This window comes from Giraffa tippelskirchi, chromosome 12 (assembly GCF_054371585.1).
Source record: "Giraffa tippelskirchi isolate mGirTip1 chromosome 12, T2T-mGirTip1v1.2.pri, whole genome shotgun sequence".
Lineage (NCBI taxonomy): Eukaryota > Metazoa > Chordata > Mammalia > Artiodactyla > Giraffidae > Giraffa > Giraffa tippelskirchi.
The window spans coordinates 19,577,787-19,590,542 of NC_137286.1; the positions used below are offsets into that span (position 1 = coordinate 19,577,787).

Below are 12,756 nucleotides of genomic sequence, written 5' to 3' on the forward strand. Positions count from 1 at the left end.
ACGTGGAGGCGCGTTCGGCGCGGAATTGAGCAAGAGGCCGTCCCTAGGGGGCGTAACTGCGCATGAGCAAACCTGAAGCTTGTCCCAGAGTTTAAGGGTCCGGTGGTGTAGTGAAAGACTGCGAACTTAGTTCCTGGTAGAAGTGGTTCTGAAGTTTTTTCTGGGTTGTATTCTTATACCTTTCTAAGACTGAGGGTTATTAACTTTTATGCGTCGTTAGTATTTAGGGAACTGTAAGTACTTTTTAAGTTAATGAGCAGTTACTGTAACGATCATTTATTGAGCTTTAAATTCACATCACCTGCATTTCCTCATGTAATTGTTACTGTCTTTTGAAGTAAGTGGTATTATGCAAGGTTTGTGGGGGCGCAAATCGACTGAAAGAGGGGTTAAGGAAACTTTGTTCTAAAGAAGACCCCTTGGAAAAGACCCTGACGGTGGGAAAGATTGATAGCAGGAGGAGACGGGAGTGACAGATGATGAGATGGCTGTATGGCATCACCAAGTCCATGGACAAGAGTTTGAGCAAACTGGAAGATGGTGAAGGATAGGGAAGCCTGGCGTGCTGCAGTCGACGGGATCGCAGAGTCAGACACCACTGAACAAGAGCAACAAAAGAGAAGAGCCAATTCCAACCCAGATTTATCTGATGCCAAATGAATGTAAAATTAGTTTCCCAGAGGAATTTCTTGTACTTGGCTGTGCCAAAGATCCGTTTACATTTAACCAAAATGAATATTATTACTAGAGTAGCCATCCCTTTTTCTTTTTAAGAAAGATTTCTTAAATAGTGCAAAAAACAAAGTTAATGCCAGCACCCAGAAGTTATCATTATTAATCTCAGGGGCAATCTTGTGAGGGGGTACTATTATTTCCACTTTACAAGTGCGTAAACAAGGCAGAAATGGATTAAGTTAACTTATGCTAGGTCACAAATTGCAAGAAACAATGAAAGTACTATGTCTCAGTCTTTTCTAAACAAGCTCTGAGTGAATACAATTGTTTTCTAAGGTCTGTTTAATTTAAGGTTTTTTGTTTGTTGTTAAATCAATCTTTAGATTGCAAGAAGTTGTTTCAAAACCAGAATGTAACTTTCTAAACTGGAGATAAAGGACACTCTTTAGGTTAAGAGCTAAAGAATTAGTGCTTATAAATACTAACTAAACAATTGGGAGACATGGAGAGAAACTGCCTGGCTGCAAACTAAAAAGTTATTTGGTTAAAAAATCTTACTGATTTTAGAAGAAACAAACTTATAAGAGATATGGAGAAACACTCCTGTCACCAAACATTTTGGTGATGATCAAGAATAAATTAGGAATCATAATGTGTCATTTCTGGATTTTCTTACACATACTTTTTTCTTTGGAAACTAGCTTATTAGCAATTTCCCCCCATTTTTCTGTAGAAAAGAACCTACTAGATCAACCACAAAGGGAACAATTCTTAATACTGGACTCCATATATAAGTGTGTGGCAAAACTACACATGGATAAAGGAAACAAGGAGAGAGATAACAAAATGGAACAAAGCTTGTCCCAGGAAATAATAAGAAAATCTTTTCAAAAGAAGTGTGTAATAAAGTACATCCATAATTCTGAAATGGTTCTAAAATTTTAAATACACAGGTATGAATTCATTCAAGAGAGAGGAAATTAATTAAACATTTATAAGGGTTGCTGTCTGCTCTTTAAAACTGATCTGGCTTAAAAGAATTAAGGAATGAATTTTGGAACACGTTTAATATGGTTATAAATAGGAAATTGCACTACGTATTTTTTTAAGTCTTTATTGAGTTTGTCACAATACTGCTTTTGTTTTATGTTTTGTTTTTTTGGTCATGAGGCATGTTAGCTTCCTGACCAGGGATAGAACCTACAACCCCTGTATTAGAAGGTGAAGTCTTAACCACTGGAACACCAGGGAAGTCCCCTGCACCAAGTAGTTTTGAATGTTTTGATTGAGATGTGAGACAGTTGAGATGAAAATATATTTTGTTGATGAAGTTATTCTGAAGAAAAACTTAACTTTTTAGAAATCCGAACTTCTAAAACTATAATAACCATTTCTTCCTAGGAACAACTATTTCTAAGAACTGCTTCTGAGGCCCTGTTTTTAAAGATTTCCACTCACTTCTCAGTTTTCAGTAGAAAGATTTTTATGTTTCAATGTTTCTCACATTGGTGCTGGCTGTGGGAGTAATATGAAGGTTGTGAGAACAGAATACTCAATGTCTGTTTATTGATGACAGCAGCATCTGCTAAGTCAAACTTGCAGAGCTAAATGCACTATTTGTCCCTGTATTTTATGTCCTTTTAAGCAGCTCAGTTATTTTCAAGTATTAATGTATATGAGAATTATCTTGAAGAAATTCTTTAAAATACAGACTCCTGGGTCCTGTAACTCTCTCCTCCAGAGTTTCTGACTCTGTTTATTGGTTGTAGGACTCTGAAAATTTTAGAAAACATTCCAAGTGAGAAACATAGCTTAGTCCATCTATTTTATCTTTTCCTCCTTATTCGTTAAGATTTACTCCCCTAGAATTTGGGGCTTCCCAGGTGGTGTTAGTGGTAAAGAACTCATCTGGCAATGTAGGAGACATAAGAGACATGGGTTCAATTTCTGGGTTGGCAAGATCCCCTGGAGGAGGGCGTGACAACCCGGTCCAGTATTCTTGCCTGAAAAGTCCCATGGACAAAGGAGACTGGTGGGCTACAGTCCATAAGCTCTCAAAGAGTCAGACAGGACTCAAACATCTTAGCACACACCCTAGAATTGTTCTGTGTTACCATACTTTGTCAGTTCTTTTCTCCTTGGCCACAGTCTGAAATTTCACTTGTCCCTTTATGCCATTAAACTTTAATAAATTCAGTCATCCAATTAACGTTTCAGTTCAGTTCAGTTCAGTCGCTCAGTCGTGTCCGACTCTTTGCAACCCCATAAACCGCAGCACGCCAGGCCTCCCTGTCCATCACCAACTCCCAGAGTTTACCCAAACTCATGTCCATTGAGTTGGTGATGCCATCTAACCATCTCATTCTCTGTTGTCCCCTTCTCTTCCTGCCTTCAATCTTTCCCAACATCAGGGTCTTTTCAAATGAGTCAGGTCTTTGCATTAGGTGGCCAAAATATTGGAGTTTCAGCTTCAACATCAGTCCTTCCAATGAATATTCAGGACTGATTTCCTTTAGGATGGACTGGTTTGATCTCCATGCAGTCCAAGGGACTTGCAAAAGTTTTCTCCAACACCACAGTTCAGAAGCATCAATTCTTCGGTGCTCAGCTTTCTTTATAGTCCAACTCTCACATCCATACATGACTACTGGAAAAACCACAGCCTTGACTAGACGGACCTTTGTTGACAAAGTAATGTCTCTCTTTTTCAGTATGCTACCTAGGTTTATCAGTTTTCTATTATGTGTCTGACACTGTCCTAGGCATTGGGCTTTATTAGGTGATGTGGGGACAGTGGAGGTTTGCTGTCAGGAAATGGGGACAATTTTGAGGAGGCCAATTCTGAGGAGTCCTGTTCCTTGGTTAAATACCTATATGTGATTTTTTAGGCCTGACGATGTGTGCATGCTCAGTCGCTTCAGTCATGTCTGACTCTCTGCGACTCTATGGACTGTAGCCTGCCAGGCTCCTCTGTTCATGGGATTCTCCAGGCAAGAATACTGGAGTGGGTTGCCATGTCCTCCTCGAGGGGATCTTCCTGACCCAGGGATAGAATCAGGGTAATTTCAGGTTCTCAAAAACTGCTTTTCTCTTTCTTTGGGCTAAATGTTTTATACAGATTATCATGATATGTTGTTATTCTAAGTGGTAAGTATAATTATTATGTTTATTTTCAGATGAAGAAACTGGTTCAGAAAAGGTTGTATAACATACCCAGATCATACAATGAGAAAGTGGATGGAGGTGAGAGTCCATCTTGCGTAGTCAGATTAATGAACCATTGCTCTAAAAATTACTATGCTCCACAAGATACAGCTCATCACCTGTGAGAGCCTTGATGACCCACTGGCTGTAGATTAGACAGAGGCAATTCTATTAGGTGCAAGGTCACACCTAGTCTAAGGTCACACCCTTTGGGCATGAGCAGTCAGTCTCTTTATCTCTGAGAATGCTGTTCTTAAGCTTTTGAATCCAGATCCAGCAAAACTGACCTGATGCCAGAAAATTGAGGCAAGGTCTAATTTAATTATAGAAACCCCAAACCCAAAACTTTACTCCCCTTTTAAAGTAAAAATACAAATCTAGCTCCTTCCTTTTAAAGTAGGAGTTCTCTTCTTTGCTACATGGTTTTAATAATTCTTATGTTCTTTGGAAATCAAATAAACATTAGATAAAAAGAAAGTGAAAAAAACTTTAAAAAATATTTTTTAAAAAATTTAAAAATAACCATGTTCTGTTTCTCTAGCTATAACTGAATTAAGAGCAGATCATACAATTTCATTTGTTTTGTTTGATTACATGTACTCAGTAATAATTATGGATTTGGTCAGAGTGGCAGAATGAAATGATATTGAAGTATAATACTGATGGGGCACTCTGTGGAATAGAAACAATTGCTGTTTGAACAAGAGCTAGAAATTTTAATGCCAAGTCTCTCCAACATTTAAAGAGGATATGACAGTGCTCGCTTCGGTAGCACATATACTAAAATTGGAACGATACAGAGATTAGCATGGCCCCTGTGCAAGGATAACACGCAAATTCGTGAAGTGTTCCATAAAAATAAATAAATAAATAAAGAGGATATGACAGGCATGAAACTAATATAAGTGCTCTAAGTTTTAAATGGACATAAACACCCTGACCTTGGATGCTACGGGATTGGACTAACTGATCACTGAGATCTATTTGAGTTTAGAATTCTATAACTCTCGTGTATAATTTATTTTTTTGCAAATTTATAAATTTTTTTATTGAAGTAGAGTTGAATTACCTTGCTGTGTTTGTTGCTGCTGTACAGCAAAGTGATTTGGTTATACATATATGTATATATTTATGCATTCTTTTTTTAATATTCTTTTCCATTATGGTTTATCATAGCACATTGAATATAGTTCTCTGTGCTATGCAGTAGGACTTTGTTGTTTATTCATTCTTTGTATAAAAGCCTGTATTTGCTAGCCCCATCCTCCCACTCCATCCCTCCCTCTTGATAACCACCAGTCTGTTCTCTATGTTTATGGTTCTGTTTCTGTTTCATAGATAGGTTCATTTGTGTTATATTTTAGATTCCATATGTAAGTGGTATCTTGTTATTTGTCTTTCTCTTTCTGAATTACATCACTTAGTATCTTAATTTCTAGCTGCATCCATGTTGCTACAAAGGGCATTTTTAAAATAACTGAGTAGCATTCCATTGTATACATGTGCCACAACTTCTTTATCCATTCATCTGTTGTTGGATATTTAGGTTGTTTCCATGTCTTGGCTATTGTGAATAGTGATGCTGTGAACATAGGGTTGCATGTATGTTTTTCAATTAGAATTTTGTCTGGATCTGTGCCCAGGAGAGGGGTAGCTGGATCATATGGTAGTTCTATTTTTAGTTTTCCGAGGAATCTTCATATTGTTTTCCACAGCGGCTGCACCAACTTACATTCCCATCAACAGTGTAGAAGGGCTCCCTTTTCTCCATACCCTTTCCAGCATTTGTTGTTTGTAGACTTTTTGATGATGGCCATTCTGACTGGTGCGAAGTGGTACCTCATTGTAGCTTTGATTTGAATTTCTCTAATAAATTGTGATGTTGATTATTTAGGTCTTCGGCCCATTTTTGGAACTAGTAAAATAGATCTACATTTTCATTAAGGTCAAACATGAATGAAAATTTATCACCATGTGTATACTGCAATAAGAATAGGTAAAACAAAGCAACCTAGATGTCCATCAGCAGATGAATGGATAAGGAAGCTGTGGTACATATACACAATGGAATATTACTCAGCCATTAAAAAGAATACATTTGAATCAGTTCTATTGAGATGGATGAAACTGGAGCCCATTATACAGAGTGAAGTAAGCCAGAAAGAAAAACACCAATACAGTATACTAATGCATATATATGGAATTTGAAAGATGGTAACGATAACCTTATATGTGAGACAGAATAAGAGACACAGATGCATAGAACAGTCTTATGGACTCTGAGGGAGAAGGTGAGGGTGGGACGTTCTGAGAGAATAGCATTGAAACATGTATATTATCATATGTGAAACAGAACACCATACCAGGTTCGATGCATGAGACAAAAGCTCAGGGGTGGGGCAATGAGATGACCCAGAGGGATGGGATGGGGAGGGAGGTGGGAGGGGGGTTCAGGATGAGGAACACATGCAAACCCATGGCTGATTCATGTCAATGTATGGCAAAAACCACTACAATATTGTAAAGTAATTAGCCCTCAACTAAAATAAATAAATTTATTAAAAAAAAATAGGCAAAACAAACTTCTGAAATTGAAAAGGATTCATCATTCAAGGTGATTTAAAACTAGATAACAGTATAATGAAAAACTATTCTATGAAATTAATATAACATTCCAAGATTATTTTTCAAATTTTTTTATCACTTTGCTGATAAAGGTCTGTAGAGTTAAAGCTATGGTTTTTCCAGTAGTTGTGTATGGATGCGAGAGTTGGACCATAAAGAAGGCTGAATGCCGAAGAATTGATGCTTTTGAACTGTGGTGTTGGAAAAGACTCTTGAGAGTCCCTTGGACAGCAAGGAGATCAAGAGACTCAATCCTAAAGGAAATCAACCCTGAATATTCATTGGAAGGACTGATGATGAAGCCGAAGCTCCAATACTTTGGCCACCAGACATGAAGAGCTGACTCACTGGAAAAGAAACTGATGCTGGGAAAGATTGAGGGCAAGAGGAGAAGGGGGAGATAGAGGATGAGATGGTTGGATGGCATTATAGACTCAGTGGACATGAGTTTGAGCAAACTCCAGGAGATAATAAAGGACAGGGAAGCCTGGCATGCTGCAGTCCATGGGGTCACAAAGAGTCAAACACGACTTAGCGACTGAACAACAATGATTGTAGTCGTATGCGCAGACTACAACACTATGTGGAATATGTTATCACATATTCGATATATATGGACACTCTGCCGATGCTTAGTATTACTTTTTCTAGTGAGTACTCCAAAAATAGTTGGGCAGTGTCTTATGATGTCACCATCTGAACACATAGAAGACAATCCATGTTAGAAAAAACTGCAGCTGCTTCATGTATTCCCTGTTCTAGCGGTTAGGATTTGGTGCTTTTACTGTTGTGGCCCGGGTTCAATCCCTGGGCAGAGAACTGAGATCCCACAGGACAAAAACCAAAAAACTGATTAAACCAAAAAGAAAAAGTAGAGGCGAAGGCTCCATCTGGTGGTGAGCATACGCAATTCCAAGAAATTGCATTTTCTGACTGTGTGTGTACTACTGGAATCTCCAGTTTGGAAAAATCTGTGGGTTCAAAAGTGGGAAGGAAAATACTGGCTGTTACACATTAACTAGTGATTAAAGTGATTAATGACTGAAAACAAAGTCATAGGTTGTTTAGAATAATTGCCCCTAGATAGTCCCTGGAAAAAGTCCGAGGTCAAATATCTTTGGGAAATGTACACAAATGCCACTCTTAAAAGAGTCACAATGAATATTAACATATTAAAATTCTTGACAAGTGAAGAGACCTATTTTACATAACTGTCATTTCCAGACTTTATTTGACCACGGGACCTCTCCTTCTTCCTCTCTCTTTTAATTTGCTGTTGTTCAGCCACTCAGTTGTGTCTGACTTTTTGTGACCCCCATAGACTGCAGTATGCCAGGCTATTCTGACATTTTCAAAAAATACCAGTTTGAAGTAATTATCTTAGGAGTATTTGCTTTTAAAAAAGACGTTTTCTGTGGGGGGATTTATGTCAGATTTTATAGTTTAACAGTCAATCTAAATACATAAGAATGATGATGATAAAAATAGCATTTTATAATTGTTTAGGTTTCAGCTCAATTCATAAATATTTGGGGGAACAGTCATTTTGTGCTAGGACTTACAAGGTGGTGTAACTGAAAGCAAACAGTTATAACAGTTGCATGTTGGTAAATATTTAACTAGTATCCTTCAGGTTTACAGATTGATCTAAAATGCCTTCACCTAGGGATGTCTATAATTAAATTAGAAAGCCAGTAAAGATTGTTTTTGGAGATTTTCCCTTTTTCCAATTCATTGTCTGACTCCTTTCTCAGGAGCTCAAGAAAATTTCCATTCTCAAAAATGGCCATACTCTTCAAAGCAATTGACAGATTTAATGCAATACCTGCCAAATTGCACAAGTACTAAAAATTTTATGGAACAACAGAAGACCCAGAATTGCCAAAGTAATCCTGAGGAGAAAGAACAAAGTTGGGGGTATAACCCTCCCAGACTTCAGACATTACTACAAAGCTAGAGTAATCAAAACAGTGTTGTTTGTTGTTGTTCAGCTGCTAAGTCATGACCAGCTCTTTGAGAGAAGAATACTGGAGTGGGTTCTCCTGGGAATCTTCCCAGACCAGGGATCAAACCTGTGTCCTCTGCATTGGCAGCTGGATTCTACACCACTGAGCCACCAGGGAAGCCCAAACAGTGTGGTAATAGCACACAAAACAGACATATGGATCAATGGAACAGAAAAGAGAGAGCCCAGAAATTAGCTCACACATGTATGGTTAATTGATCTTCAACAAAAGAGGCAAGAATATAAAATGGGGAAAAGACAGTCTCTTAAGCAAGTGGTACTGGGAAACCTGGACAGTTGCATGGAAAAGAATGAAGTTAGAACACACTCTCACACTATACACAAAAATAAGCTCAAAATGACTTAAGACTTAAATATGACATGATACCATGAAACTCTTAGAAGAGAACATAGGCAAAACATTCTCTGACATAAATCTTACCAGTATTTTCTTAAATCAGACTGATCTAGTCAAAAGAATATCTACACATATCTATATCTATGTATCAGAATCACTTTGGTATATACCAGACCAAAAACAAGCACAACATTGTAAATCAACTATACTTCAATTAAAAAAATTTTTTTTCCCATTCTCTATTCTTCTTCAGATCAAAACTTCTTAACTTTCAATATATCAGGAAAAATAGTCTTAACCATTTACCTTTATTAGGTAATGAAAAGGACTCATTATCCTTTTTAAGTTTATATCGTCAAGTCATTTCATGAATAACTGATCCATATTTAGATTAAAGGGATATTCAATAAAGCCATTATTAAAAAAAGAATAAAAGGATAACGGAAAGCAACTTTGTTGGAAATTTAAATAAGTATCTAAACATAGAAAATCCCAGTTTTCATTCCCTATTTTCCTGGTTTTGAAGATATACCCCAAATGGGCAATGTGCTCTGAGTGCAACTACCTTCTCATTGCCTGCGATAGTGTGTCTGGAACACATCCATCTTGCACATAGTAACTTCAAATTCCAAATACATTACTACTGCATGCTATGAATTGCTTATTGTTACTTCTGGTTCTTTTTGCAGTTGCATCATCAAAACACAAGACTTAAAGAATTTTCTGAAACCTTTAAAGGTTCATCATTTTGTTGGATAGAGGACAGCCATCTTCCTTGCTACCTAGCTGCAAAACATTTGTATTTTTAGTTTAATAAATGAGCAACTCAAAGAATTTAATTTCTAGATTATCTGTTTCCTTCTTATCATCTTTGTATACAAAACTGCTATTAGCATATATCCCCTTAAGAATCTTTTTTTTTTTTTTTTTTACAGAGTTCCATCGTTTATGAAACAGAGACTCCATTTAAGACTGTTCTCACAGAGTGCAGTCACTTGGATGGGGAGGAGGCTAGTGGACCTGTGACTCTCAGGAACCTTCCTGCAGTGGCCACAGCTGGGGGACGGATGGTGTCTACCCTTTGTCTCTGTCTCCATCCTGGGTGTCTGCTCAAGGATCATCCTCTTGTGGTTCTGACCTCTCTGACATTGGCCCTTAGGGGCCTCTTGACTTGGCTGTTGTCATTCCAGATTCATGTACCCTGCCTCTTCCTTGAGAAACCTGAGGATTCCTCAGACTGGAAGCTTCAGATTCTCCAAGAGCAAATCAGTTAGTGCTTTGAATTCACATGTTAACAAACAGGTTATTTAGCATCACTCGAAAAGAGTAACACAAATTACCTCTAACAGGTGGGACTATGGATGGATGGTTGTTGTTGTTTAGTGGCTAAGTCATGTCCAACTCTTTTGAGACCCCATGGACTGTAGCCTGCCAGGCTCCTCTGTCCATGGGATTTCCCAGGCAAGAATACTGGAGTGGGTTGCCATTTCCTTCTCCAGGCCCTTAAGAATCTTATCAAGTAAATTATCCATATAAACATCATAAAAGATGAAAGAAATTCCATAATATAGCAAAATAAGATCATCCAGATGCTTATCGCAAAATCTTGTGGAATGAAGTTATTCCTTTTGAATGAATAACTAAATGAGAATATCACAGTTTTTGTCTTTGGAAATATATTGTTGACTCGTTAATTCTTCAGTTTGAAACATTCATTTAGGAAATGGTCATCTAAAGATGACTGCTTATTGCCAAATTCAGACTTAAAGATCTAAAGATGACTGCTTATTGCCAAATTCAGGCTTAAAGATCTAAAGATGACTGCTTATTGCCAAATTCAGACTTAAATTGAAGAAAGTAGGGAAAACCACTAGACCATTCAGGTATGACCTAGATCAAATCCCTTAAGAGTATACAGTGGAAGTGACAAATAGATTTAAGGGACTAGACCTGATAGACAGAGTGCCTGATGAACTATGGACAGAGGTTCGTGACATTGTACAGGAGACAGGGATCAAGAAAATCCCCATGGAAAAGAAATACAAAAAAGCAAAATGGCTGTCTGAGGAGGCCTTACAGATAGCTGGGAAGAGAAGAGAAGCAAAAAGCAAAGGAGAAAAGGAAAGATATTCCCATCTCAATGCAGAGTTCCAAAGAATAGCAAGGAGAGATAAGAAAGCCTTCCTCAGCGATCACTGCAAAGAAATAGAGGAAAACAACAGATTGGGAAAGACTAGGGATCTCTTCAAGAAAATTAGAGATACCAAAGGAACATTTCATGCAAAGATAGGCTCGATAAAGGACAGAAATGGTATGGACCTAACAGAAGCAGAAGATATTAAGAAGAGGTGGCAAGAATACACAGAAGAACTGTACAAAAAAGATCTTCATGACCCAGATAATCATGATGGTGTGATCACTCACCTAGAGCCAGACATCCTGGAATGTGAAGTCAAGTGGGCCTTACAAAGCATCACTACGAACAAAGCTGGTGGAGGTAATGGAATTCCAGTTGAGCTATTTCAAATCCTCAGAGGTGATGCTGTGAAAGTGCTGCACTCGATATGCCAGCAAATTTGGAAAACTCAGCAGTGGCCACAGGACTGGAAAAGGTCAGTTTTCGTTCCAATCCCAAAGAAAGGCAATGCCAAAGAATGCTCAAACTACCGCACAATTGCACTCATCTCACATGCTAGTAAAGTAATGCTCAAAATTCTCCAAGCCAGGCTTCAGCAATACGTGAACCGTGAACTTCCAGATGTTCAAGCTGGTTTTAGCAAAGGCAGAGGAACCAGAGATCAAATTGCCAATATCCGCTGGATCATCGAAAAAGCAAGAGAGTTCCAGAAAAACATCTATTTCTGTTTTATTGACTATGCCAAAGCCTTTGACTGTGTGGATCACAATAAATTGTGGAAAATTCTGAAAGAGATGGGAATACCAGACCATCTGACCTGTCTCTTGAGAAACCTGTATGCAGGTCAGGAAGCAACAGTTAGAACTGGACATGGAACACCAGACTGGTTCCAAATAGGAAAAGGAGTACATCAAGGCTGTATATTGTCACTCTGCTTATTTAATTTATATGCAGAGTACATCATGAGAAACACTGGGCTGGAAGAAACACAAGCTGGAATCAAGATTGCCAGGAGAAATATCAATAACCTCAGATATGCGGATGACACTACCTTTATGGCAGAAAGTGAAGAAGAACTAAAGAGCCTCTTGATGAAGGTGAAGGAGGAGAGTGAAAAAATTGGCTTAAAGCTCAACATTCAGAAAACTAAGATCATGGCATCTGGTCCCATCTCTCAATGGGAAATAGATGGGGAAACAGTGGAAACAGTGTCAGACTTTATTTTTTTGGGCTCCAGAATCACTGCTGATGGTGACTGCAGCCATGAAATTAAAAGACACTTACTCCTTGGAAGGAAGATTATGGCCAACCTAGATAGCATATTGAAAAGCAGAGACATTACTTTGCCAACAAAGGTCCGTCTAGTCAAGGCTATGGTTTTTCCAGTGGTCATGTATGGATGTGAGAGTTGGACGGTGAAGAAAGCTGAGTGCCGCAGAATTGATGCTTTTGAACTGTGGTGTTGGAGAAGACTCTTGAGCGTCCCTTGGACTGCAAGGAGATCCAATCAATCCATCCTAAAAGAGATCAATCCTGGGTGTTCATTGGAAGGTCTGATGTTGAAGCTGAAACTCCAATACTTTGGCCACCTCATGCGAAGGGTTGACTCATTGGAAAAGACTCTAATGCTGGGTAGGATTGGGGGCGGGAGGAGAAGGGGACGACAGAGGATGAGATGGTTGGATGGCATCACCGACTCGATGGACATGGGTTTGGGTGGACTCCGGGAGTTGGTGATGGACAGAGAGGCCT

At 38.4% G+C, this 12,756-nt stretch overlaps 1 long non-coding RNA gene and 1 other non-coding gene across 2 annotated transcripts; both read left to right on the forward strand.

The window, feature by feature from the left end:
- The first annotated feature begins 80 nt into the window (after positions 1–80).
- LOC145528810 (uncharacterized) lies at positions 81–10,974 on the forward strand. Its single transcript, XR_014070709.1, has 3 exons — positions 81–164; positions 3,852–3,918; positions 9,803–10,974. It is a non-coding gene; the product is annotated as an uncharacterized LOC145528810 (long non-coding RNA).
- Positions 4,636–4,739, forward strand: LOC145530634 (U6 spliceosomal RNA). Its single transcript, XR_014071951.1, has one exon. It is a non-coding gene; the product is annotated as a U6 spliceosomal RNA (small nuclear RNA).
- Positions 10,975–12,756: the final 1,782 nt, after the last annotated feature.